At 38.2% G+C, this 25447-nt stretch overlaps 1 pseudogene; it reads left to right on the top strand.

Moving 5' to 3' along the window:
• Positions 1-1187, top strand: part of LOC149161832 (heterogeneous nuclear ribonucleoprotein 1-like) — a 42251-nt pseudogene extending 41064 nt beyond the window's left edge.
• Positions 1188-25447: the final 24260 nt, after the last annotated feature.

Here is a 25447-nt window from a genome sequence, read left to right as displayed (position 1 = left end):
CTCTAGAAATTTCTGTATATTGGAATACCATGGCACTATAGATGTGGACTAGGGAACATGTTCAAGATTATACATCTCTATTTCCTTCTCCCAACCTGAAGGATATTTCCCAAGAGAATCTCTTGCTTTGTATGCAAGTTGATAGAGGCCATGAACCTTAATGGTATGAACTGGTTTAAACACGAGATCATATTCTTATAAGCAGTCATCCAATTTTCCCTCTTCTCACCCAGATCTTGCTGCATAAACACCGTGGGGAATTAAGAAGTATGTGGAATTAACAGACTCGCTTATAATGAAATACCATCTCAATGAGAAACCTCGGGGATTTGATTTTGTAACATTTTCTAACCCCTCTATTGTGGATAAGTTTATAGAGGATGAGCACATCCACGATCGAAAAATAGTGGAAATTAAAATAATCATTACAAGGGGTATACGTCGAAGGGCCCAAAGACGAAAATGATATTTGTGGGTGGTATACCCAAATATATTACTAATGATGAGTTCAAGAACTACTTTGCAAAGTTTGGAAAAAATTGCAGAACATAAGGTTGTGCAGGATCGAATCATTGGGAACTCTACGGGTATTGGTTTTATCACTTTTGACAGTGACAAGGTTGTTTAACAAATTATATCCCAAGGGAAAATGATTGAGCTAGGTGGAAATCAGATGGAGATCAAGAATGCTAAACCCAAGAAACCCTTGTCTAGCGCTGCTCCGATTTATGGGTTTGGTAATAGGCATCCCTATGTTCCTAGTGGAGTTGGGGGCTGCAAGGATAGTTATAGTTGGTTTGGAGGAGTGGATAATGGCAGTAACTTGTATAACACAAGAGGAGGATACAATGGTATTCCTAGAGGGTATGACAAGTATGCAGGTTCTGAATATGGTAACGTTTATGGAGGTTATGGGGTTGGAAGCTAAGGAGACTATGAAGAAGATCCTTCATGTGGTTATGGAATTCATCTTGTGACTTATGGCGAAGGGTTTGGTGGGTATGAAAATCGGATGATTGGTGGCTATGGAGGTACAGGCAATGGTTTTGTTTAATGGTGGTTATAAGTCATCACGTGTTGGTGTCCCTTATGGAAGGGGTCATGCTTAAGGGACTGGGAGGGGAGGATAGGGAGGTAGAAAAAATAGTCAATATCACCCATATTCTTGGGAGAACAATAGACATTGACATCTATCGAATTTTTGTTTCCTTGTACGTTCTAACAATTTCTCTATTTTTATTGTGGAATGTTGGATTATCTCTCGACATAAGTCATTTATTTAATCAAATCTAACTAATCATAATTAAATTTATTTGTTAAGTATTATTTAAAAAAGTTTGAAAGTCTTATTTTATTGAGTGATAAAGATCTTTCTTGCCCATGTTTTTATTGAAAGGGTTATACTAGTGACCACCATTTCCTCAAATGAAAGTAACTCATAATCTAATAGGGGTATAATATTTTAGTTATTATTTTCTATTTTTTACTTATGTATCAATAAATAAATTAATGAATTGTATTTATATATATTTGATTTTGTTCCCGAGGAAACTTAGATTCTTTTTATCTTAGGACAAATTCTCTTTAAAATTATATAAATATATTTCTTTATCTATGCCAAAATCGTTACACCCTTTCTTCATATACAATATAATGTCTTTAAAAACCATGAACGGCTTGGAAAAAAATAAATTTGTTATTTCTAAATTAAACAATGAAAGCAAAGGGTTAAATAAAGCACATGATCATGCCTTTCACTTTCACCCACATTTATAAGAATCAATAGAAGTTGGATGTATGTTTCTAGACCTAAATCTCACAAAAAAATTATCAATATTTTTTTTTTTTTTTTTTGCGTTTGTGGTCTCAGCCACGTGATTTTTTAGCACGAATTATTTTGTGAATGGAATGATCAATTTGGAAATTCCATGAGAAAAAATATAACAAAATTTGAACATTTATAAATTATGACTTTTTTTTCAAATAATTACACGTTGCTTTATGAAAGCTATAGATTCATCGAATAAAAGGATAATACCCACTACAACCATTTTTTTAACAAAAATATGAATTCAAATTCCCAGTAATTACAATGAACTATTTTAAGCTATGAATTGAAAACTTAGGTTGAATCAAATTTGCATTTGACTGTCTCTTAAGCTCATTAACTAAAATCTTGGTTGATGTCTACACACGCAATAATTTACTCAAACCTTCAACCATGATCAAGGAGAATTGAATTAATTATTTTATTTCATTTTATTCCATTCTAATGGAAATTACATAAATGTAAAGTTACTAGATTATATTCTCATTATAATGTATCACATAATTATACAAAGGGTTCAGTTTTGCTGTGGTTATTTGCGATTTTATCAAATTAAATATTCATATTACTTTTGTATTCATTAACTGACACAAGTACAATTTGATGCATGGACATAATAACATGGGAACATGATGTTGTAATTTTATGTAAATATTCCTTTAGTTCTCTTCACTTGTGTAGAAAACATGAAATATAATTTGGTCCGTTCATAATAACATGGGTGCACAATATTAAAATTTTAAGTTATTAAATGAGTAAAAAACATGGAATAAGTTTAGTCCTTCCATAATAACATGGGAATATCATGTTTCAATTTTAAAGTAATTATTGGGGATGTTTGTTGTATATTACAAAGGATATTATAAGAAATTCTAATAGTAATTATTGGGCTGTTTGTTGTATAATACAAAGGATATTATAAGAAATGCTAATAAAAAACATTAGGGAAATCTTTGCAATGACATCCTACCATGGTAACGGGAGAATAAAAACACATTTTATTTGGAAATGCTGGAAATTACAAATGATTTTGAGGCGTAGAAAAAATATAATAAGAGGGATAAGGAGACGGGGAGGTAGACAAAGAGATAATATGTGGGGGTAGAGAGTAAGTGATAGATGGGAGAAGGAAACAAAGGGGGGTGAGAGGGGTGATGGAGAGTTAGAGAAAAGGGGAGGAAAAGAAAGAGGGGAGGGGGGTTGAGGTCACAACTTGTTATTTCATGGATGAATAAGGAGGAGGCTAGAAGAAACCTAAATTTGCATGGCACACTCAAAAAGTGCCATTGACAAATAGAAGATTTATTTAGCTACAATTTCCACACTATTCTAGGGAGAAAAGTTGGTTAGTGAATGGCCTTTTTTTTTAGAAAGTTACGGAAATTGATAATGATTTTAAGGATAATGGTTCATGAAGGTGGAGAGATAAGGTGTCCCTAAAAGGGCCATTGATAAAATGTTATGCTTTGGAAACTTGGTCATATTACACTCTAAATATTATGTATTTGTTCAACTTGTGTGTAGATGTCACATACACTAGTTCCCATTACTTTTCTCCACACCTACACATTATTAATTTGGAAATCACATTCTTTGATCCTATACATTGCATTTTCTATTCAGGCCCATGTATATATGATACCCAAATCACTCCATACATAGCCTTAATAACTTATACTATCTAACTTCAAAAACAATCCATTAGTTTGAACATTAAATAATTTTATTTGCACGATTAGAATCAATGCACTCCATGAGGACCAGATCTTCATGCCACTAATGCCATTACCAAAAATGAATGTATTCTCACACAGGGAGATGAACTGTACAATTAATATTTGACTCAATTAACATACTAACCAAATTAGGTCATCTTTTATTAATTACAATGCATCCCTTCAACCATATCACCCACTAAATCGATCACCATTATTATTACTACGCTTAGAAATAACTAAAAGACCATTTCAATTAAAGCGTTAAAGACTCCGTTAGTTTAAACCTTCCCAACAATACCATGTGTGATTTCACTAGTTTTTTGCATGTGGTAATTGTGTTCATACTCACTTGGAGAACCAAATCAACCATAACTAGATGACCAAATTAATGTGACATTGATTACTTGGAACTAATATATCATGGATTTGATCATAATATATTAAGAGATAACGACCATATTAGTGCTATAACACATCGATCCACCCTTCTACTCTAGGAGTTTGATATTCCAATAGTGAAGTATTTTAGTCCAATGATGTGGCTCGTTGACATTAATTCCAACACTACATTGCCACAATTCCAACAATATTGTCCTTTGGAATTGATGGAAACCTAAATCTAATCCTTCCTCCTAAAACTAACTCCTAAAGAATGATCTCCTCACTTTCTCCCCCTTTTACATCAATGGAAAAGGGAAAAATATGACAACGGTGAACATGATGCCAACAATATGGGGTTGAGAGAAAAAGACGTACTCTCCCTGAGTTGCTGAACATACATTTGTCGTTGCCAATGCCTCATTTCAAGAGGCCACTCCTCTTGACCAAAGAAAACTCCAAAATATCATGGCCAAATGATGATCATTAAATATAGGGCTTCATAACCATGATACATGGCTACATCAATCAATGTTTTACTATGATGTTATACTTCCCATACATGGTTACAACAACAATAAAGATGCTCTCTCTCTTATGTACGATCAATACTAAGACCATTCCTCCATCAACCAAATTATGATAAAAGAATGATGATACATGGCTATTAAAATGAGAATAAGAGTTCTTTACAAAGTTGACATAGACTGGCTGATATGCATGCTAAAAACCATGACTCATCACCCGAATGAATGGTTAACTAAGGATACAATGCTATGAAAGTATATGGTTGTTACATCTTGTACATGAAAGGGACTTCATGTCCCAAATAGTAAACTCCTTCTAATGCACATCAAAACCAAGTGTTACTCAACCAATGGACCAAATGAACTGCATGTACATATATGATTGATACAAGTAACATGGTCCTATACATAGCCAAACCAAGGACTACTTGGTTAAAATTCCAATAGTGACATGTAAAAACCAATGGTTTCCGTATCACTCTCCTCTATATATGGTTGAGCTAATTATGCTTCTCTAAGCATGATTGGTACACATGTTTTTCGACCAGTTATTAATGATAACCAACTACATATATATGAGATATCATTTTGGGATTCAACTGCGTTAAGTAAGTCATTCACGTATGACCATTTCCATGAGAGGTAATCGTAACCGACTAATTTCTCATGATTTTTGAATAGTTCACTTAGCACTCATTACATTGGGTGATGCTCACAGGGGTGGAGAAGTGGGATTGAAACTAGTGAAATGAATCACATAGCATCAATCATCACTTCCGGGGCTTGCACCCGGTAACCAGGACTTCCCGCGAGGTCACCCATCCCAGATCGCCTCTAGCTCAAGCGCACTTAATTGTGGAGTTTTCCCCAAAATCAAGCCCACTTAGCTTGCTACCCCATTTGCAAAACCTTAGCAAGGATTGTGCCTCATGAACCATTCAAGTAGAGATCCCTTCACTCTTTTTGAATTTAAGTATGGGGGTTTACGCAATGCATTATATTAGATATCTTTTTGGGATTCAACTGCGTTAAGTAAGTCATTCAAGTGTGACCATTTCCACGAGAGGTAGTCGTAACTAACTAATTTCTCATGATTTTTGAATAGCTCACTTAGCACTCATTGCATCGAGTGATGCTCACAGGGGTGAAGAAGTGGGATTGAAACTAGTGAAATGAATCACATAGCGTCAATCATCACTTCTGGGGCTTGCATCCCGTAACCAGGACTTCCCGGGAGCTCACCCATCCCAGATCGCCTCTGGCTCAAGTGTGCTTAACTATGCAGTTTTCCCCACATTCAAACCCACTTAGCTTTCTATACCATTTGCAAAACCTTAGCAAGTATTGTGCCTCATGAACCATTCAAGTAGAGTTCCCTTCACTCTTTTTGAATTTAAGTATGGGGGTTTACGTAGTGCATTATATTAGATATCATTTTAGGATTCAACTGTGTTAAGTAATCCATTCACGTATGACCATTTCAATGAGAGGTAGTCGTAACTGACTAATTTCTCATGATTTTGGAATAGTTCACTTAGCATTCATTGCATTGGGTGATGCTCACAGGGGTGAAGAAGTGGGATTGAAACTAGTGAAACGAATCACATAGCGTCAATCATCACTTCCGAGGCTTACACCCGGTAACCAGGACTTCTTGAGAGGTCACCCATCCCATATCACCTTTGGCTCAAGTGCGCTTAACTGTGGAGTTTTCCCCATAATGAAGCCCACTTAGCTTGCTACCCCATTTACAAAACCTTAGCAAGTATTGTGCCTGATGAACCATTTAAGTAGAGACCCCTTCACTCTTTTGAATTTAAGTGTGGGAGTTTACGCAGTGCATTATATTAGATATCATTTTGGGATTCAACTGCATTAAGTAAGTCATTCACATATGACCATTTCCATGAGAGGTAGTCGTAACTGACTAATTTCTCATGATTTTTGAATACTTCACTTAGAACTCAATACATCGGGTGATGCTCACAGGGGTGAAGAAGTGGGATTGAAAACTAGTGAAATGAATCACAAAGCGTCAATCATCACTTCCGGGGCTTGCACCCAATAACCAAGACTTCCCGGGAGGTCACCAATCCCAGATCGCCTCTGGCTCAAGAATGCTTAATTGTGGAGTTTTCCCCACAATCAAGCCCACTTAGCTTGCTACCCCATTTGCAAAAACTTAGCAAGTATTGTGCCTCATGAACCATTCAAGTAGAGATCCCTTCACTCTTTTTGAATATGGGGGTTTACGCAGTGCATTATATTAGATATCATTTTCGTATTCAACTGCGTTAGGTAAGTCATTCACGTATGACCATTTCCATGAGAGGTAGTCACAACTGACTAATTTCTCATGATTTTTGAATAGTTCACTTAGCACTCATTGCATCAAATGATGCTCACAGGGGTGAAGAAGTGGGATTGAAACTAGTGAAATGAATCACATAGCGTCAATCGTGACTTCTGGGGCTTGCACCTAGTAACCCGGACTTTCCAGGAGGTCACCCATCCCTGATTGCCTCTAGCTTAAGTGTGCTTAACTGTGGAGTTTTCCCCACAATCAAGCCCACGTAGCTTGCTACCCCATTTGCAAAACCTTAACAAGTGTTGTGCCTCATGAACCATTCAAGTAGAGATCCCATACTTGCTAAGGTAACCAGGGGATTCTACCATGGCTGTCATCAACTCATTAATTCACGTGATGTAGATTCATACCATTAGGGTTGGTAGGGAATCTCATTCATGCATGTCATCCCTCCCAAGATGTAATGGATTACTTCACTATCTTATGTATTATGAAGACCGCCAGGTATTCTCTCATCTATGTCCAATGCCTTCTTGATATATATTTTGACATAGATCCACCTAGTATTTACTCGTGGCTATGATAAATTTTATGACATGGATCCATAATGTAAAATTTTATGTCCATGGTATCTCTCTCTCTCTCTCTGATCTGAACTTAAACATGAATGAAAAAATTTACAGATATAACTAGAAATACAGAGATTCAACAGAAATAACACTTCATTTCATTAATAGAAAAATATTGAACTATGCTTACAATGGAATGGAAATAAACTAGATTGAGCGATGGTAGCTCATCTCTTAGAAGAGATGTGGCAGCTACATGCCTTTGAACTATGTTACAATGAGGCTCAAGGGCCTATTTATGATTGAGCAATGAGAGAAAACCTGGTCATAACTTCACAGGGTCATAACTTGGTCATGTTATCTTTATTTATCATGTACAATAACTTTTTGGAAAGGCCTCTCTAAGTACTATATGATTTGTGGTAGGACCTTGCCTATCGCTATCAGCCTACAACGGACCTAAAAAAATGTTGTTTAGGGGGTAAAAACTACTCACGACCCAAAAAATACTAAAAATAGTAAATGTTGAAATAAGAAAGGAAATTGATGAAACCGACTGAAGGACTAGGTGGAATAGTTAGGTGGTCGCCAATATCCACTTAGATCATTCCTCCCCCCTTAGGAAGAAATGGTCCCCATTGCGTGCAGAGACTCCATGAGGTGAGGAAATTTTTGTTGAACCTGGTCCCTGGTGAACCGCTTGGCCTGGTGAAGGTGTTCGCATGATTTGTCAATTCGATATAGTTGGATCCTCTGATGATGAGTGTTCTTGATCTGCGTGTCTATGCCCTGATCAGTTGTGGCCTATTCGATGCAGTCCAGGTTGAGTTGTGTTTGTGTGAGTTGTTCTACAATGTCAGATGTATTGAACAATGGTGGAAAGTAGTGTTGAAGGCTATCTACATTGAACACTTGGTGTAGACCAAGGAATGGTGGGATGCTAATCTCAAAGGAATTCTCACCGATGGCCTTGGTGATGGTGTATGGCCCATATCTGGGTGGGAAGAGCTTGCAGTGGGGTCTAGCAAGGCGCTCCTCCTGCAAATGTAGCCAAACTTTTTTGTCCACCTGGAACTTGTGTAGCACTCGATGTTGATCATGGCATTGCTTGTACTTAGCATTGCCTTTGTCCAATATATTACGGATCTACTGGTAGATGTCTTGAATGTGCTAAACGAATTTGTTATCCCTATCAGCTTCAAACTGGATGTGAGTCGAATATGCCTAAGTGACTGCAAATGGTATGTTCACATCAATGGGACATAATGGTTGAAATCCCAACCCTACCTGAAAAGGGTTGTGACCGATTGAGCTCTGGAGAGCTTTGTTGTAGCTATGCTAGACATAAGGGACACTTTCATCCCATGTGTGTGGATGCTTAGAGTTGTACATGCGCATAATGTGTACGATCATCATTTTTCCAACCTCTGTTTGGCCATCTATTTGGGGATGGAAAGTTGTGGTCTTAGTTAGTTTTGTATCCAACATTGATCAGAGACTTGACCAAAATGCACTTAGGAATCTGTTGTCTTGATCTGAGACAATGAACTGCCGAATCCAAAAGTCTACCCACACTCACTCAAAAAATAGGTTAGCAGTGGCCTCTATTGTGATACTCTTGTTGCAAGCCATCATGATGGCCATCTTAGAGAATCTGTCGATGACCATGGAAACACGATCACTTTCATGCTTAGTAGAAGGAAGTACTGACATGTAATCCATGGGCATAGATTCCCAAGGTTGAATAGGAGTAGGTAGAGGAGTATATAGGTCTTGATTCTTGATTCTTGGTTTTATAATGGCGTAGGTAGTGTAGGATCTGACGTAGTTCCCAACATCTTGACAAATTTTCAGGCAATAAAAATACATTTGCAATATTGCCCCTATTTTCTCTACTCTGAAATGTCCAGCGACTTGATTGTAGTACATTTCCCAAATAATATTGGCATGCTCACTTGAAGGAACATAGATGTATCCCAGGTGGCATAAGAATGCATCCCGAACATGAAAATTTGGAGCTTTCTTCCCTTCTAGGAGTGTCTGGTATGTGCTGTCCAATTCTATATTGCTCTGGTAAATATGCGGCCACACTGAAGTCTCATGCCCATAAGACTCGAGCACAGTGATCAACACCATGATTGGTGGGCAGGTGAGGTAGTCTACAAAATTATTGGTGTTTCCCTTCTTGTACTTAATGTTCAAATGGAAATCTTGTAGGTAGGTGGACCATTTCTGATGGGGATCATTCTGCAACTTTCCTTGTTCTTGTATGAACTGCAGGGGTTGGTGGTCTGTGTGGATGACTGTTTTCTTCCCCAAAATGTAATACTTCCATTGACAGTGGTCCTTCACAATGGAATACATTTCTTTGTCGTAAGTAAGATAATTTCAGACTGTGCCTGAAATTATCTCATTGTGGTAAGCCACTGGATGCCCCTACTGAGTAATAATTGCACCAATAGCATAGTCGGAGGCGTCTGTCTCAATATCAAATGGTTGTTGCAGGTCTAGTAATGTGAGCATTGGTGCAAAGCAGAGGTGATGTTTCAAATCAGAAAATGCCTACTATAGGGTTTCGTACAAAAAAAAAAAAAATCTTTTGCTCTGCCCTTGGTGACTTGACTTAAAGGCCAAGTGATATGAGCAAAGCCCAACACAAACCTGCGATAAAAATTGGCAAGACCGAGAAAGTTGTGGAGCTCTGTTAGAGTGGTTTGGCTTGGCCAATCCCAAATGACTTGTATCTTGGCTAGGCCCACATGTACACCATACTCGTCAATGATGTACCCCAAATATTGAACCTAGGTCATGGAAAAAGTGCATTTCTCCATGTTAGCACACAACTTGTGTTGTGGAAAGGTTTGAAGGACCTGTCGAATATGCTGGAGGTATTCTTCCCAACTCTAGTTGAAGATCAAGATGTCATCTCAATACACCACCATGGATGCATTGTTGAAGGGTCGTAAGATATTGTCCATCAATATCACGAAGGTTGGAGGGGCATTCGTCAACCCGAAAGGCATGACCAACCATTTGAAAAGCCCCTCCTTGGATTTTAGGGTAGTATTCCACAGATTGGAGTGTTCGATAGGCACCTGGTGATAACCTGACTTCAAGTCAATATTGCTGAAATATTTTTCCCCCTTGAGTTGGTCCAGAAGTTCATCAATCCGTGGGATTAGGTATTTATTCTGGACAATTATCTTATTCAATGCCTGATAATTATTACAGAGTCTCCAAGTACCATCCTTCTTCTGTACCAATACAATCAGGCTCCCACAGGGTGATGAGCTTGGCTTGATGTGCCCTTTGTGCAACAGTTCCTGAATCTGCCTCTTGTTCTCATTGTTGGTTGCTAAATTTTCCTATGTTTTACCAACATTTTTATCTCTTTCGTGTAGTCATTTCATGTCCTTGTTGGTTGATTGGTATTATAAATAGCAAAGGTATACCTATTGTCATGTCTTTGTGAATTCTTAATCAATGAAGAGTAGTTGTAGGGGATTATTTCCTAAAGCAACTTGTTCACTTAAGTTTCCTTAGATATTTGGAGGACTGATGATCAAGAGCATGTTTCAGCTTATGAGATTGTCGAGCTGGTAGCGTTATCCCTTGATATTAACTACAATAGTGGTCCAACTTATCAACCAGTAAAAGTGTTGTCCTTTTACTCTATTATATCTCAAGAATCACTATGCATTTGTAGGCATCCAACTACCGTAATATTAGGTATTGTTAGTTGTTAAATGAAATGTATAAGTAGTGATTAAGGGACTGGGAAAACCACTGCTAGGAGATATACAAGATTTCTGAGTTGTAACAACAAACCTCTGTAATGTTATTTTGATTAATATAATTTCTGATCTTCCAAGCATTTCATATTTCTTGATATTTCTACAGCCCTGATCAGGGATTTGGGGCCACTCTCCTAACTAGGCATTGTTGGATTAGATGTGCGCATAGGTTTATTTGTGGTATGTTATCTCTCTGCTGTGAATGATTTCATTGTGTTGTTGTGAGTCTTAATTTGTTGTTACTATGATTGTTTTTATAGTTATAAGTTGTTGTTACACATTGTTATGTTTTGATTGAATGTTCAATGTTGAATAGGGAAACTGTGGCCTGCATATACCTTGCATGATATCCTTGAAATAACTAGTTGAGCCCCGGGTTGACAATTAATGTGGAATTGGGTGAATTTCATGATTCATGTATGAACACCAACATTTTGGCGCCATTTCGGGGGAGGCTATTGAAGGCATGAAAGTACAACTAGTATTGACCATAGGAACACTCTCTCATCCCGCGAAGGGACATTTTTCACCCTGCTCCAAGTCCTGACCATTAGATTTTTTTTCTTTCTTTCATAGGAACCACTCTTTCATTCTAGGAAGGGAAGGTGTTTTTCACCCTGTTTCAGGTCCCGAGCTTAGATTTTATGGTTGGGTTGTTTTCCTTCCTTTTGATTTCATTTTAGGGGCCACTCTTTCATCCTGGGGAGGGAAGTTTTCATCTTGCTCCAGGTCCTGAGATTTCAATTTGCTTGAATGTTTTCCTTTTATTTTTTGATTGCATGAATAGAGATACAACTAAAAGGGGTTGAGGAAGTCCCAAAAAGAGGAAGGAAATATGTAGCCAGAATTACCTATATCCAAGAAACAATTTCAAAAGATGAATCAAAAGCATCGTCACAAGCTACTATTAGGGTGAGATATCATACGAGATCTAGAGGGCATATTCTTTCGCAACTAGAACCTTCCCAATTAAAATAAGCACAATTCAGGGAAAAAGAAATAGTGAGTAGAGGATCGGGGGAACTGAACATTGTGAGTTCAGAAGAAGAAGAAGAATACTTGAGGGAATTCACTGCACCATTTGATCGAGGAAGTGTTGTTAAACAGACTTAACCACACATTATAGAACAACCATAACCTATTGATATTCCAAGTGAATATTGGAAGATATTCATGGCTCTTGCAACTTCTTCGATCGAGCTCCCAATTGGAGATATCCGGGGTAATGCGCCTATGAAGCCTATTCCTTTGACAACATTACCTAACTTTCATGGTCTCTCTTCTGAAGATACAAACATATTCATGTTTTAATTCTATGTTGTCTCTCAAGGGTATGACTATATTTCTTATGCCCATAAATTAAAGATATTCCCCACCACTTTGAAGGGAGGAGCTTTGAGATGGTTCATGGGTTTAGGGGGGAAATATATTAGTACATGGGATGATATGAAGACGATTTTCCTCGAAAAGTATCAAGATTACTGCAAATCCCTAGATGTTAAGGAATAAATCTTTAAGATTATGTAGAAAGAGGATGAGAATATAGCGAAATTTTTGGAACGTTTAAAAGACAATTTATAGAGATCAATCCATACTGATCTGGATAAGCACATATTCAAGATAATTTTTCTCTGGGCACTAAGGGCAGAATCTTTGGAACTTTTGAACGTAGTAGGAAAGGGAGACATATCAAAGGAATAATTCGACACCATCTACAAATTGTGCATTAAGTGTTCACATGGAGTTGTGAGGCACAGGCAGGGGAATTTGAACCCTCAAGACATCTAGTGGTGGATCTACGAAAGAAGAAATTGGAAACTTTCTCGACAATTTGAGGACTGATATCTTGAGCACACTATCCTCATAGTTGGATGTTTTACAAGAAAAACAGAATCAGATGGAAGTATAGAAGGCTATGTATGATTTCTTCCCCCAATGCAAGAAGAAGCACCCTCTGAAGGAATTTCCACTGAACAATGTCTAGACATATGCAATATGTGAATAGAGTCATTCCACTAGTACTTGTCCATCTCTTCCTGGGCTAAAGGCGTCTTTTGAGGGAGAAAATGGAGCAATAGATCAAATGTAATTCATGGGATGAAGGAAACCACAGGCATAGAACACGAATAAAGGTATGCCTCCAGACCCCTCTTAGTATTTAAATAATTTGAATTTTGGGCCTCAATCTATACCTTTTTCACCTCCATGGTTATAGTCATGTCAATATCCAATGCCCTGGAAACCATGGTTCCCTCAGTCTGGTCCAACTCCTTCACCGTCCCAGAATTGGCATGGACCTTCTCCTCCTTCAGGATATTTCTAATAGCCTATGCCAAAAAAATAAATTACAACTACTTTCTAATGCCTCCATCAATAATCCTCCTCTTCATCCACAATAGCCTGTTCAACCCAAACCAAATCCAAACAATAAGGGGGCTCAACAAGTTGAGACACTCAACCTTCCTGCATACAGTATTGCCACTGCGAAATGTAATTGATCTAGGTGGATATTGGTGGAAACCCACCTATTCCACTTGGCCCCTCACCATTGTTTCTTTTAGTTTTTCAATTTCATTAATTGTAGCATAGTTTGCTATTTTTCGCAGTTTTTCGGGTCTTGAACTTCCAGAGCTGTTTTGAGGTCCTAAAAGACTTTTTTTTGGCCAAATTCCTCCAGTGATTGCTACAACAATCACATCAACAGTTGTATTCCTCGAAGATATCTTCCCAACAAGATATGATATCCGTCAAACAAAGATAATATGACCAAGTTACGACCCCAGGAAGTTGGCTGCCCAACTAACCCCAACGAGGCCCATAAACTCTTGGTGTTACATCTCCTTGGGTTTTGATTTTGGCTGTTTAGGGTTTTTTCTTATTGTTCAATAATAAAAAGGCTCCTGAGCCTCATTTTAACTCAGTTCAGAGGAATGTAGCCACCACATCTCTTCTCAGAGATAAGCTACTATTGCCCGAGCTATCCTATTTCCATTTTGTTTGTAAGCATAGTTCAATATTTTTCTATTAATGAACTAAAGTGTTTTTCTGTTACATCTCTGTGTTTATTATTATATTTATAGGTTGTAGCATTCATGTTTAAGTTTGAATCAGTAATGAATTAAATCTCTAGTTCGGTCAGGTGGTAAATACTCAGACTTCACCAATAATTGTTCAACATATTGATGATGAATTCTCAGAATAAGAACCTAGGAATTCTGATCGAACAACTGGGGATGAATCAATGCAAATTCCTATGGAACAACAACCCACTTCTCAAACAATTGTTACTAGAGGATATCAGACTAGTCCACCTTATCCTGAGAGACTGTCCTTGAGTAAATAGAGTCTTCATCCTGAATTTGAATTTTTAGGGGAATTGAAAAATTTATTAGTCAAAATATCGTTACTCCAAGCTATGAGGGACGTATCGATTTACGCCAAAATGATCAAAGGATATTTCTCTAAGAAACCTAGAATAAACCAAAGGATCCACTCATTATTCACGTTATGGGAAGATTATCAAACATAATGTTGGGGAAGTCTACACCTGTTAAGTACAGGGATCCAAAGAACCTGATTCTTATAGTACAAATTAATGGGATCGATGTCCCATATGTGATGGTAGACTTAGGGGAAGAAATTAATGTCATAACCTATGCAACTGTGATTACCTTGGGCATGTGAAACCTTAAACCAACTCCCATAATCCTATAATTGGAAGATCTGTCTACTGTAAGGCCAGTAGGGAAGTCGGGAGATATAACCATTTTAGTAGACTCATGGCAGTACCTTGTCAATATTTTGGTATTACATACCCAATCCCCAGTCAGTGGGCATCCTTTGATTCTAGGAATACCTTGGCTTGTGACCGCAGACACTTACATTGGGTGTTGGTTGGGAAATATGATAATACCAAATGGGGAAGTTACAAAGAATCTTATCCTTTATCCCCTTGCAGAACCAAGTTCAACAAATAAACCAGGATTTACCTTAATACAAAAATATCTACCTACAAAAGGGCTCGAACCTGAAAACGAATAAACTAGGCCAATTCTTACTATTGGTGAGGCTCTCTATTTTAAGGATGAAATAAAAGATGATGCCATTAGTACCTTTATCAGCTGCCCAAACTCTGTTTCTGATTCAACTCACCAGCTATTAAAATATATTATGAGTTGCAATGTTTAGGAAGCCATTGAACCAAAGACTAAAATTGAAGAATTTCCAGTAATTGTACCCCATAACAGTATTCCTGTAGAAATTGATCCAGTGAAGATGATGAACGTTAATCCTTACCTTTCACTTTCCCAATCTGAACGGTTACTGAAAGTCCCTGGGGAATAGAAGGAAGACTTCACTTGGGAATATACAGATATGAAAGGAATCACTGTTGACTTATGTACACATTACCTATACATTAAATAAGAATGTCAACCTATTAGGCAACCACAGAAAACAATGAATCCTAATTTAATGAACATTGTCTTAGACAAATTACATAAACTATTAGATGTGGTATTTATTGACCCAATCTCGGACAATCATTGGGTATCCCCATAGTCATTATTTCGAAGAAGAATGAAAATTGGTGGATTTGTGTTGATTACAGGGAATTAAATAAAGAAACTCAAAAAGATCATTTTTCTACCTTTTATTGACCGGGTCCTTAATACATAAGTTGGAAACAAGTGACTTCTCCTTTCTAGATGGATTTAGTGGGTACAACCAAATCCAAATTGCTTCTCAGGATCAAGATAAAAATACCTTCACATGCCCTTTGGGAACCTTTTCATACCGAGTCCTCCCACTCGGTCTTTGGAATGCACCCACTACCTTTTAATGGGAAATATTAGGAATTTTTTCTGATCTAGTCAATGATAGTGTTGAAATCTACATGGATGACTTCACTCCATATAAGGATTCTTTTGAAGAAGGTATGAAAAACTTAGAGAAAGTACTTAAAAGATGTCAGAAAACATATGTTTCTCTTATTACAATAAAATTTCATATGATGATCAAAGAAGGAATAGTGTTGGGACACCTGCTATCAGTTGCAGGAATTCAAGTTGATCCTACAAAGGTGGAGGTAATATTAAATTTTGCTACACCTAAGACACTGACACAAGTGCATAATTTCATGAGTGATGCTAGCTATTATAGATGTTTTATAGAAAAAATTCTAAGATAGCATTTCCACTTTTTCAATTGTTACCTAAGGATGCAGATTTTGTGTGGATAAATGAATGTGAAACAACCATTGTGAAAATCAAAGAACTAGTTTGAAAAGATCCAATATTTCGTGGTCCTAACTGGAATCTCATGTTTCATATCTCTACAAATGCTTCTCACGCAGCAGTAGATAAAGTCTTGCAACAACAGCAGGATAAGGAACCATACACGATATATTACGTCAGCAAGAATCTAAATCCTGCTGAAATGAACTATTTGATAACTGAAAGCGAGTTTTTGGCATTACATTACAGGGTATCCCACTTTTATGCACAATTATCATACAACCATCAGGTACCTAATGAATAAACCAATAACTCAGTTGTATCATGATATGGTTATTATTAATTCAATAATTTGATATCACCATTGTAGACAAGCCAAGAAAGATATTGTAGTTGCATATTTCTTGTCAAGGCTGGATACTAGTGGTGAAGGTATACAGGTAGAGGATAGTTTTCTAGATGAACATATTTTTGCAATTTCTACTCACACTCCATGGTATGTAGATATTCCTAACTATCTTTCTACAGGAAAAGTACCTCAACACTTTCCATACAAAGAGAAGCAAAAGATTATCCATCATAGTGCCCACTATTCATGGATAGATGGATACCTCTTTTATACAGGACCCAATCAAAAAATCCGGTACTACATAGGTGGAGATGGCATCTATGATGTCCTAAAAGCTGCTCACGATGGCCCTTGTGGAGGGAATTTTGCAGATAAGAGGACAGGTCATAAGGTGTTACATATGGGGTACTATTAGCCCTCTATTTTTTGTGATGCAAGGAAATATTTCCAAGGGTGCAGTAGCTGCTAGCGGATGGGACAACCTAGTTGGTCAAATGAGATGATGTTACAGCCTCAACTAGTTCTTGAGCCCTTTAAGAAATGGGCTATCGATTTCATTAGGTCGTTGAATCCATCTTCACATTAGAAAGTCCACATTCTAATCTGCACAAATTACGTAACAAAGTGGGTAGAGTCCAACGATGTTGTGAAAGCAACAGAAAAGGTTGTCTCAGACTTCATATTCGAAGAAATTTTTGCTCGGTAGGAGCTCGTAGAGAGATATTTTAGATGGAGGGGCATAGTTCACATCACATATGATAGTAGGACTTATGAAGGATTATGGAATCAAACACAGGGTGACATATCCATATCATCCTCAGGTGAATGCTCAAGTCGAGAGCACAAATAAAGAGTTGGATAATATCCTTACGAAGACTGTAGCAAGCCATCACCGAAATTGGGCCGAAAATATTCCTGAGGCATTTTGGGCATATAGAACAACATGGCGGAACACAACATCATTTTCACCATATGAGCTTGTCAATGGTAAATCCCCTTTGTTTCTAACGAAATTCGAAATTACGACGCTGAGGATAGCCCTTGAAATAGGTTTGGATCTTTAAGAAGCCCAGAAACACCGACTCAAACAATGAAATGAGCTAGATGAAATTTGTTTGATAGTTGTCTGGAACACTGCTGCAATTCAACAACAACAAACTAAATGGCATGATAAATTTATTAAGAAAAAGGTGTTTGAAAGAGGATATTGGGCATTTCTCTATGACTCTCAGTTCAAATATTTTAATGGAAAACTCTGCTCTAGATGGATGGGACCATATGGAGTTGACATGGTGTTTGATAATTGGATTGTTAGACTCATAACAATCGATGAGGCACATAATCCCCTGATTGTAAATGCACATCGCCTCAAATTGTATCATCGTCTAGTTTCTAATGGCTCCTTTATTAAACATCTCTCTGATAATTTTGGTTTTGAAATTGTTAGTGCAGAGAAATGTTCCTCTACACCTCTATCATTATTTTTCTTGCAGATACTTCACTGGTGTTGCTACTCCACTGGTGTTGTTACTCCTCTGGTGTTGTTACTCTCCGGATGTTGATTCACCCTAAGCACTTCACTGGTGTTTTTACTTCTTTGGTGTTAACTCCATTTGTCATGATTGTCTAAGTACTCATTTGGCATTGTTACTCCTCTGGTGTTGTTACTCCTTCGATGCTATTACTCCGTCAAGGTAAGTTACCAAGTACGTCCCCAACCAACTTGTGGAATTGATTGATATTTCACCTACAACATGACTAGACATGACCGTGGATGCTCATCTTTTTGTTGGGGGAACGTATCATATTTAATGTTAAAGGTACAATATTTCAATAGCAATTATGATCCATCATTATCGATGTTGAGCGTCGCTCCAACTTGTACATTCTATGATCATTATTCCGATCCCCACCATACCTTGCAAATTTATCGATATGCATTGGAACTTGAACTACATACAATTAAATTGAATTATGGTCCTTCCCAATGAGTTGTAATGATTTCCTTTATTTACCATAATCCACCATGGATTTTTCACATAATATCGGCCCAAATTTCCCTTTCACCGCATCGCCAATCCCTGTCATCGCAGCCTTACCAACTAACACTCTCCTCAACGGTTTTGATGCTACTCCGAGTGTTGCTACAAAGAAACTAGAAGAATGGGTGGGAAAGAAATGAGGCATGAACCAGAAGACACAACGCAGGTCCGACACCATCCATATGTATGTTAGTTTTTTCAAAATGAGGGGTGGCACACCTATTTTTAGAGGTTTCAGGGATTCGATGAAGCCATTACAATCCAATTTGCATTGACCTGGACGGGAATTGTCCCAAGTCCATGGGTTATACATTCCTATCGCTATAGAAATTATTTCATCTATCAATGGTTTACCGCAAGGAGGGCATAAATGGTTCACCCAGAAATCACCCTTACCATAATTTCCAGAATTATTTTTGCAATCAAGAGAAATCATGGTTCATAAGGGAAGGGGATACGACCAAAAATCCTTGCTAGATCCATGTGCCTAGGTCACGTAATTTTTGGTGCGATACATTACTTGTGAAGGTCGGTTCGGTACCTTTTTCAAATACCATTTTAAACTTCTTTCATACCTTCGGTTCTGTCATGTGCATTCTCTAGATATGCCATATTTATTATAGAATAATCTTCAGTTAATGGCACAGTCTACTCGTCATTCGCGTCAACCATTAGCGGTCCTCATAGACCACAGGCTTGTTAGGCTGTTGCTGATGCATGCTGTGTCACAAAATTCTATGGCTGGCCACAATTCACATAGTTAGCAGAAGAGGAACTTGCAGCCATCATGCCAGAAAGAGAGGAAGATTAACTATTGGTTGAGGAAGAAGCTGCAGACGACGATGCTACATAAGAACTAGAGTCGGCTGCTGAACAATTCGAAGAATTTGTGACAGAACATGCTACAGTAGAATCGCTAGTAGAGGAAGGGGCCACAGATGATGGTGTTACACAAGAACCAACATTGACTGCTGACCTGGAAGTAGAAGCAATGGAGGTAGAAGGGGGTGCATGCGACGCTACTACACAAGAACCAGCATCGACTACTGACCTGAAAGTAGGATCAATGAAAGTAGAATGAAGTACAGGTGACCCCGTTACAAAAGAACCAACGCAAACTAATAAATTGATGGAAGAATTGCCAACAGTAGAAGAAACTGCAGGCGACACTGTTACACAAGAACCAACGTCACCTGCCAAAGTGGTGTAGAAACTGGTGGAAGAAAAGGAAGTTGTAGTCAATTTTGTTACAAAAGAACCAATGTTGCCTATCGAGCAAGTAGTCGAAATGGAAAAACGGGTGGCACAAGAAGAAAAGGAGAAGGAGAGTTCAAAACAACTAGGGGAAGGAGAAGAAATTGAAATATTAGGTGTTGAAAGGATGGAAATCAAGGAGGATATACCTTGTTCTTCGCTTTCCACTTCCCTGCCAAGAGGAGCAAGAAAGTTTCGCTCCCCTAGACACTCGGTGAAAGAAAATATCTCTCCCCCGATACTAAAATTTGTAGGGACAGATACGGGCATCATCATCGACACTATCACACAAGAACCAATGTTGATTGGTGGACAAATTGGGTAAATCGAAGGAGTGGTGGTCGACACTGTTACACAAGAACCAGTGTCTACCGAGGTTAAAGTTGAAGAATATGTGGCTAATGTTGTTTCCACAAAGACATTGGAAGAAAACATTATTGTTTGTACCAATCCGCAAGGGACAAGACAAATTTCTGAGAAAATGGAGGAAGATGACTAGGAAACAAAGAATCCACAAGAAAAGGGTGTTGAAAATGATACTCCATAACCTGCAATGGCTCCAGAGTCATTCAGGGAAGATGTGGAGGTTCCAAGACGTAGGGAAGAAGATGTTGGGGTCGTCCCCTGAGTTGAGGAGCAGAGGGAAGAAATAAAGGTGAAACGACAATCGGTTGATGATTTTCCTGACATCAATATGCAAAATACAACACCGGACGTGATACCAATGGAGGAGGTCATTATCAAATAGGAATTCATTGAACAGTGTGCAAGGAGAAGGGTCCCCATCTAGGAAAGGTACTAGTCGCAATTTAAGGAGAATATGCAATTAAAAATGTAGATTAATAAGCTAAGGAAGTAGGACTTATGCTTATAGAGACAGGTGAGGAAGCATAAGAGGAATTTCAGTCGAGTTGCTACAAATCTTGGAGCCGAAACCACATTGGCAGTAGTACAAACCGAGCCATTTTTCCATATGTTTGAGTCACGAGAATTCTTGTTCATCGCATAAATTCAGAAAGGGTAGGCTACTACATATTGCTTTCAATGGGGGTCTATCTTTCTTGAAGCCCACCAAGAAGGATTGATAGGAATTTTGGAACAAGCTACGAAAGTAGTGACTGATTACATGATCCAGATGGAGAAAGCAAAGCAGAAACAAGAAAATTAGTAGAAAAAGATTGAGGAACTAGAAGAGCAAGTGTAGCTACTAAAGGCTGACAAAGATGAAATGTTTTCTTTGGTGCAGTAGGTGATGTTGTGCCAACCTCCTGCTCATAGTTATGTTGTGTCCTCCATGAACAATACCTATTCTTCTATTTGGAGAGCATCCATCAGGAGACAAGACATGAAATCAAAGATCTGATACAGTTTCTGCGGATCCTGAGGGGTCATAATATCTTGAACTAACACTTGACGTGTGAACTCTACATGCACGATTATTTTTTGGGGATCGATCAATCGTTCAATAAAATGCCATATGTGGGGGATATTCAGTTGAGAGCCTTCACCTCCTTCACGATTAATCATGTTAAGTGGAAGAATGCCTTTGATGTGTTCGAAGAGAACCAAGCGAGTAGACCACTTGTAGTTCGAGCAGAGCATTTTTAGGTTGTGAATATTTTAAGAAACATCATACCTTATTGGGAATAAAAGGACAGAAGGGTCAGATTCTAGCAACACAGAAGTGGTGTGCTGACATGTGTACAAAGCAAATTCAGGAGGAGGCCCGGGCCAACTATTCAAAATGATGGGTGTTGTCGTCATATGAAATAAGGTTATGCAAACCTTTTGGGGCCCCGAATTTGTTTTGGGCTTTGGAAATAATACCATGATATATTGCATGCATTCAGACCTGTGGGACCCAATGAATGGGTCTGAGATTTTGGTTTCTCATTGTTTGGCTGTCGGCTAAGCAATACACACTGGCTTATGTGGTACACAAGGATTGTTGCAAGGAAGTCCTTCACACATATGGATATAAGGTTCCCGAAATAGAAATGGCCGTGAAATATGACCTCGCACAGCTCCACGCTAACCACAGTAGCTCTAACCCAGATCTGCGCAGAAGATGAGTTGCATGAGGACATGAAAAAAGACTAGTTGGGGGGAGATGTTGTTTGCGAAATTTGCCCAATTTTTACCTGCCTTTTTATCCCTTTCCTGTACTCATTTCATGTCCTTGTTGGTTGATTTTCATTCTAAACAACAAAGGTATACCTATTGTCATGTCATTCTGAATTGTTAATCAATGAAGTGTAGTCATAGGGGATTATTTCCTAAAGTGACTTGCTCACTTAAGGTTCCTTTCAGATTTGGAGGAATGATGATCAACAACATGATTCAGCGTATGATGACTATCAAGCTGGCAAAGCTATCCTTGGATATCAGCTGCAATGGTGGTTGAAATTATCGACCAACACAAGTTATATCTTTGTATTCTGTTATATCTCAAGAATAATTTTGCATTTGTAGGTACAAAATTGTCGTAATCTTAGGCATTGTTAGTTGTTGAATGAAATGTATAAGTAGTGATTACGAACCTCAGAAAGCCACCACTAGGAGATGTACAGGATTTCTGAGTTATAACAGAATATCTCTGTAACATTATTTTGATTAATATAATTTCTGATCTTCTTAGCATTTCACAGTTCTTTATCTTTCCGTAGCCCTGATCAGGGACTTGGGCCCACTCTCCTTACTAGGCGATGTTGGATTAGATGTGTGCATGGGTTTATTTATACTATGTTATCTCTTTGTTGTGAATGATTTCAGTGTGTTCTGTGAGTCTTAATTTGTTTTTACTCTGCTTGTTGTTAGAGTTATGACATGTTGTTGCACATTATTATGTTATGATTGAATGTTCAATGTTGGGTAGGGAAACGTTGGCTTGCATATACCTTGCATGATAGCCTTGAAATAACCATTCGAGCCTCGGGTTGACAATTCATGTGGAATTAGATGAATTCCATGATTCATATCTAAACAACAACACTCATCATTCTCCAGAAATGAGCATCGACAGATCGGTCCATTGGGCAGCGATGTTCCCGGGGTGAAATCAAGGGAGTGCTTGACCTAATAGTCCAGAGGTACCCCTGTAGGTGGGGCGAAACTGTCCCTGTACTCTTCCATGACCTTATCCTTCTGTTGTTATTGTATGGAGGACCTTGTCTGGAAGTCGTGGCCACAACCTTCTTCTTTCCCTCAGGGTGAATCATAAGGAAACAAAATTTCTTAGTCTGGGAAATGATCTTACTTCATTGCTTTGCAGTGATAAAAGAGATGGCGATATGCGAGGATACCTATGGTATCCTGTACAACTTATTGGCCAAAGTAATAATCACAGAGTGAGGTCTAGAATTGTATACAACACATTGCTTCCACAAGTATGGTTGTCCTAATAACAGATCAAGAACTTCAAGAGGAGAAACATCACATAGTACCTCATTTATGTTGTAGGGAAGGTGGCATTATTGTCTGATGTGGAGATCTCATCCTTGGTGAAGCCACCTGATGGTGTATGGTTGTATATTTTTGTAGTCTTTAAGTCAAGTTGCTTCATGACATCTATTCAAATGAGCTTCTTTTGGCTCCCATTATCGATAATGAACTACAACGGAGAACCCTTCACCCACATCTGTGAGTTGAAGAGGTGTTCCCCCTCCTCTGGATCTTTAGGCTCACTATTCTGGATCTTGGTGCTGGTCACATGGCATTGGGATCTCCATAAATGATATGATTCCCGTTTTCCTTCCCCTTATCAGGCTTTGACTCATATTTGGAGCAAGTGTTTGATTCAAAGGCCATCAGCTCGGCCACCAGTGATTTCTTGGCCCGACACTCACTTGTGTTATCAGTGAATCTCTTATGGAGCACACACCATTTTCTTATGTTTTTCTTTGTCTTCATGGTGTTTTTATTTGTTTTCAGCTTCGACGAGTCATCCTGGGTAGCCGTGCCTTGGATCTATCCTTTTCTCTATGGTTTTGGGGCTCCTTTTCCTTACCTCAAATTCGCAGATCCATCACCTGTTTCTTTTATTTAAAATTCTACTCAATCTTGATAGCGTATCGGTACACCATGTCAAGTGAGGAAATGTCCAAGAAATCCATCTCATCTTGGATGTACTTTTGTAGACAACTGCGGTACTTGAGTACCAAATGCCACTTAGAATCCTTGATAGCCATCTTCATGCGATGGGTATGGAAAACATTTGTGCACTCTAACACATCTTGGTCCCTTCCCTACCATAGCATGGTCCACTTTATGTATTTATCTTCATAGCTCCCGATAAGGTAATATTGTTCCTTGATGGCATCTTAGAAAGAATCCCAAGTGGGTGTCGCTGAAAACAATGAGGATTCACTCTCGTCCTTTTGTTCACAATAGGTTTCCCACTAGTCCTTGACATGTGGGGCAGATTTGAGAAGTGAAAAAGTAATATTTTCCCGATTGGAAAAGTCACGAATTGAAAAATATCTTTGCAACAAATTTAACCATTTATCTACAACATTTGCATCTATGTGACCCTCAAATATGGGAATATCAAAGTTGTACATTAGAAGGAGTGGCACCTCCAAAGTGGTTTTTGGATGAATATGTGTCGCCTGTGGGTAGTCGTCGAAGGATCTAGTAAAAGCTATTCATCATCGCTTTCCTCTGTCGCTTGAGGGATTCCTTCAACAAAATTTTGAAAGGATTTCCTACCCCATCATCTTTCTTTTCTTCCACCATGGGAGGTCATCGAGGTTTGTGAGGTTGGTCTTGCAATGATTCAACCAGATCGATCCCTAACACCTTATACCTTGAACTTGTAGGGGACATCCAAAGAAAAATAGACAAAGAGAAGACTACTCAGATACCACTGATCTGGACTTAAAAAGGAATGCAACAAATTATGGTTATAACCATAAATACAGAGATGCAGTAGAAATAACACTTCATTTCATTAATAGAAAAATGTTTAACTATGCTTAGAAACAGAATGGAAATAAACTAGCCTGGGCAATGGTTACTTATCTCTGAGAAGATATATGGTGGCTAAATGCCTTTGAAATGTGTTACAATTAGGATCAATGTCCTATTTATTATTGAGCGATAAGAGAAAATGCTAAACAATCAAAATCCTAACCCTAGGAGATGTAACGACAAGATACACCAAGAATTTGTGCGCCCCAGTAGGATTAGTAGGGCAACCAACTTCCTAGGGTCATAAATTCATCGTATTATCAATGTTTGGCATTTACGATACCTTGTTGGAAACGTCTATGAGTACTACAAGATTTGCGATGGGCCCTTTCTTATAGCCATGGGCCTGTAGGAGACCTCAAAAAAACGTCATTTAGAGGGTCAAAATTGCTCCAGAAGTTGAAGACCCAAAAATCTACTAAAAATAGTAAATGCTGAAATAAACAAGGAAACAGATGAAACTAACTGGAGGTCTAGG

The sequence above is a fragment of the Pinus tabuliformis genome, chromosome 5_2 (assembly GCF_031772625.1).
Source record: "Pinus tabuliformis cultivar Carrire ecotype Pingquan chromosome 5_2, CPIR1, whole genome shotgun sequence".
Lineage (NCBI taxonomy): Eukaryota > Viridiplantae > Streptophyta > Pinopsida > Pinales > Pinaceae > Pinus > Pinus tabuliformis.
The sequence above is the reverse complement of the archived record's forward strand: the minus strand, read 5'-3'. Positions and strand labels throughout refer to the sequence as shown.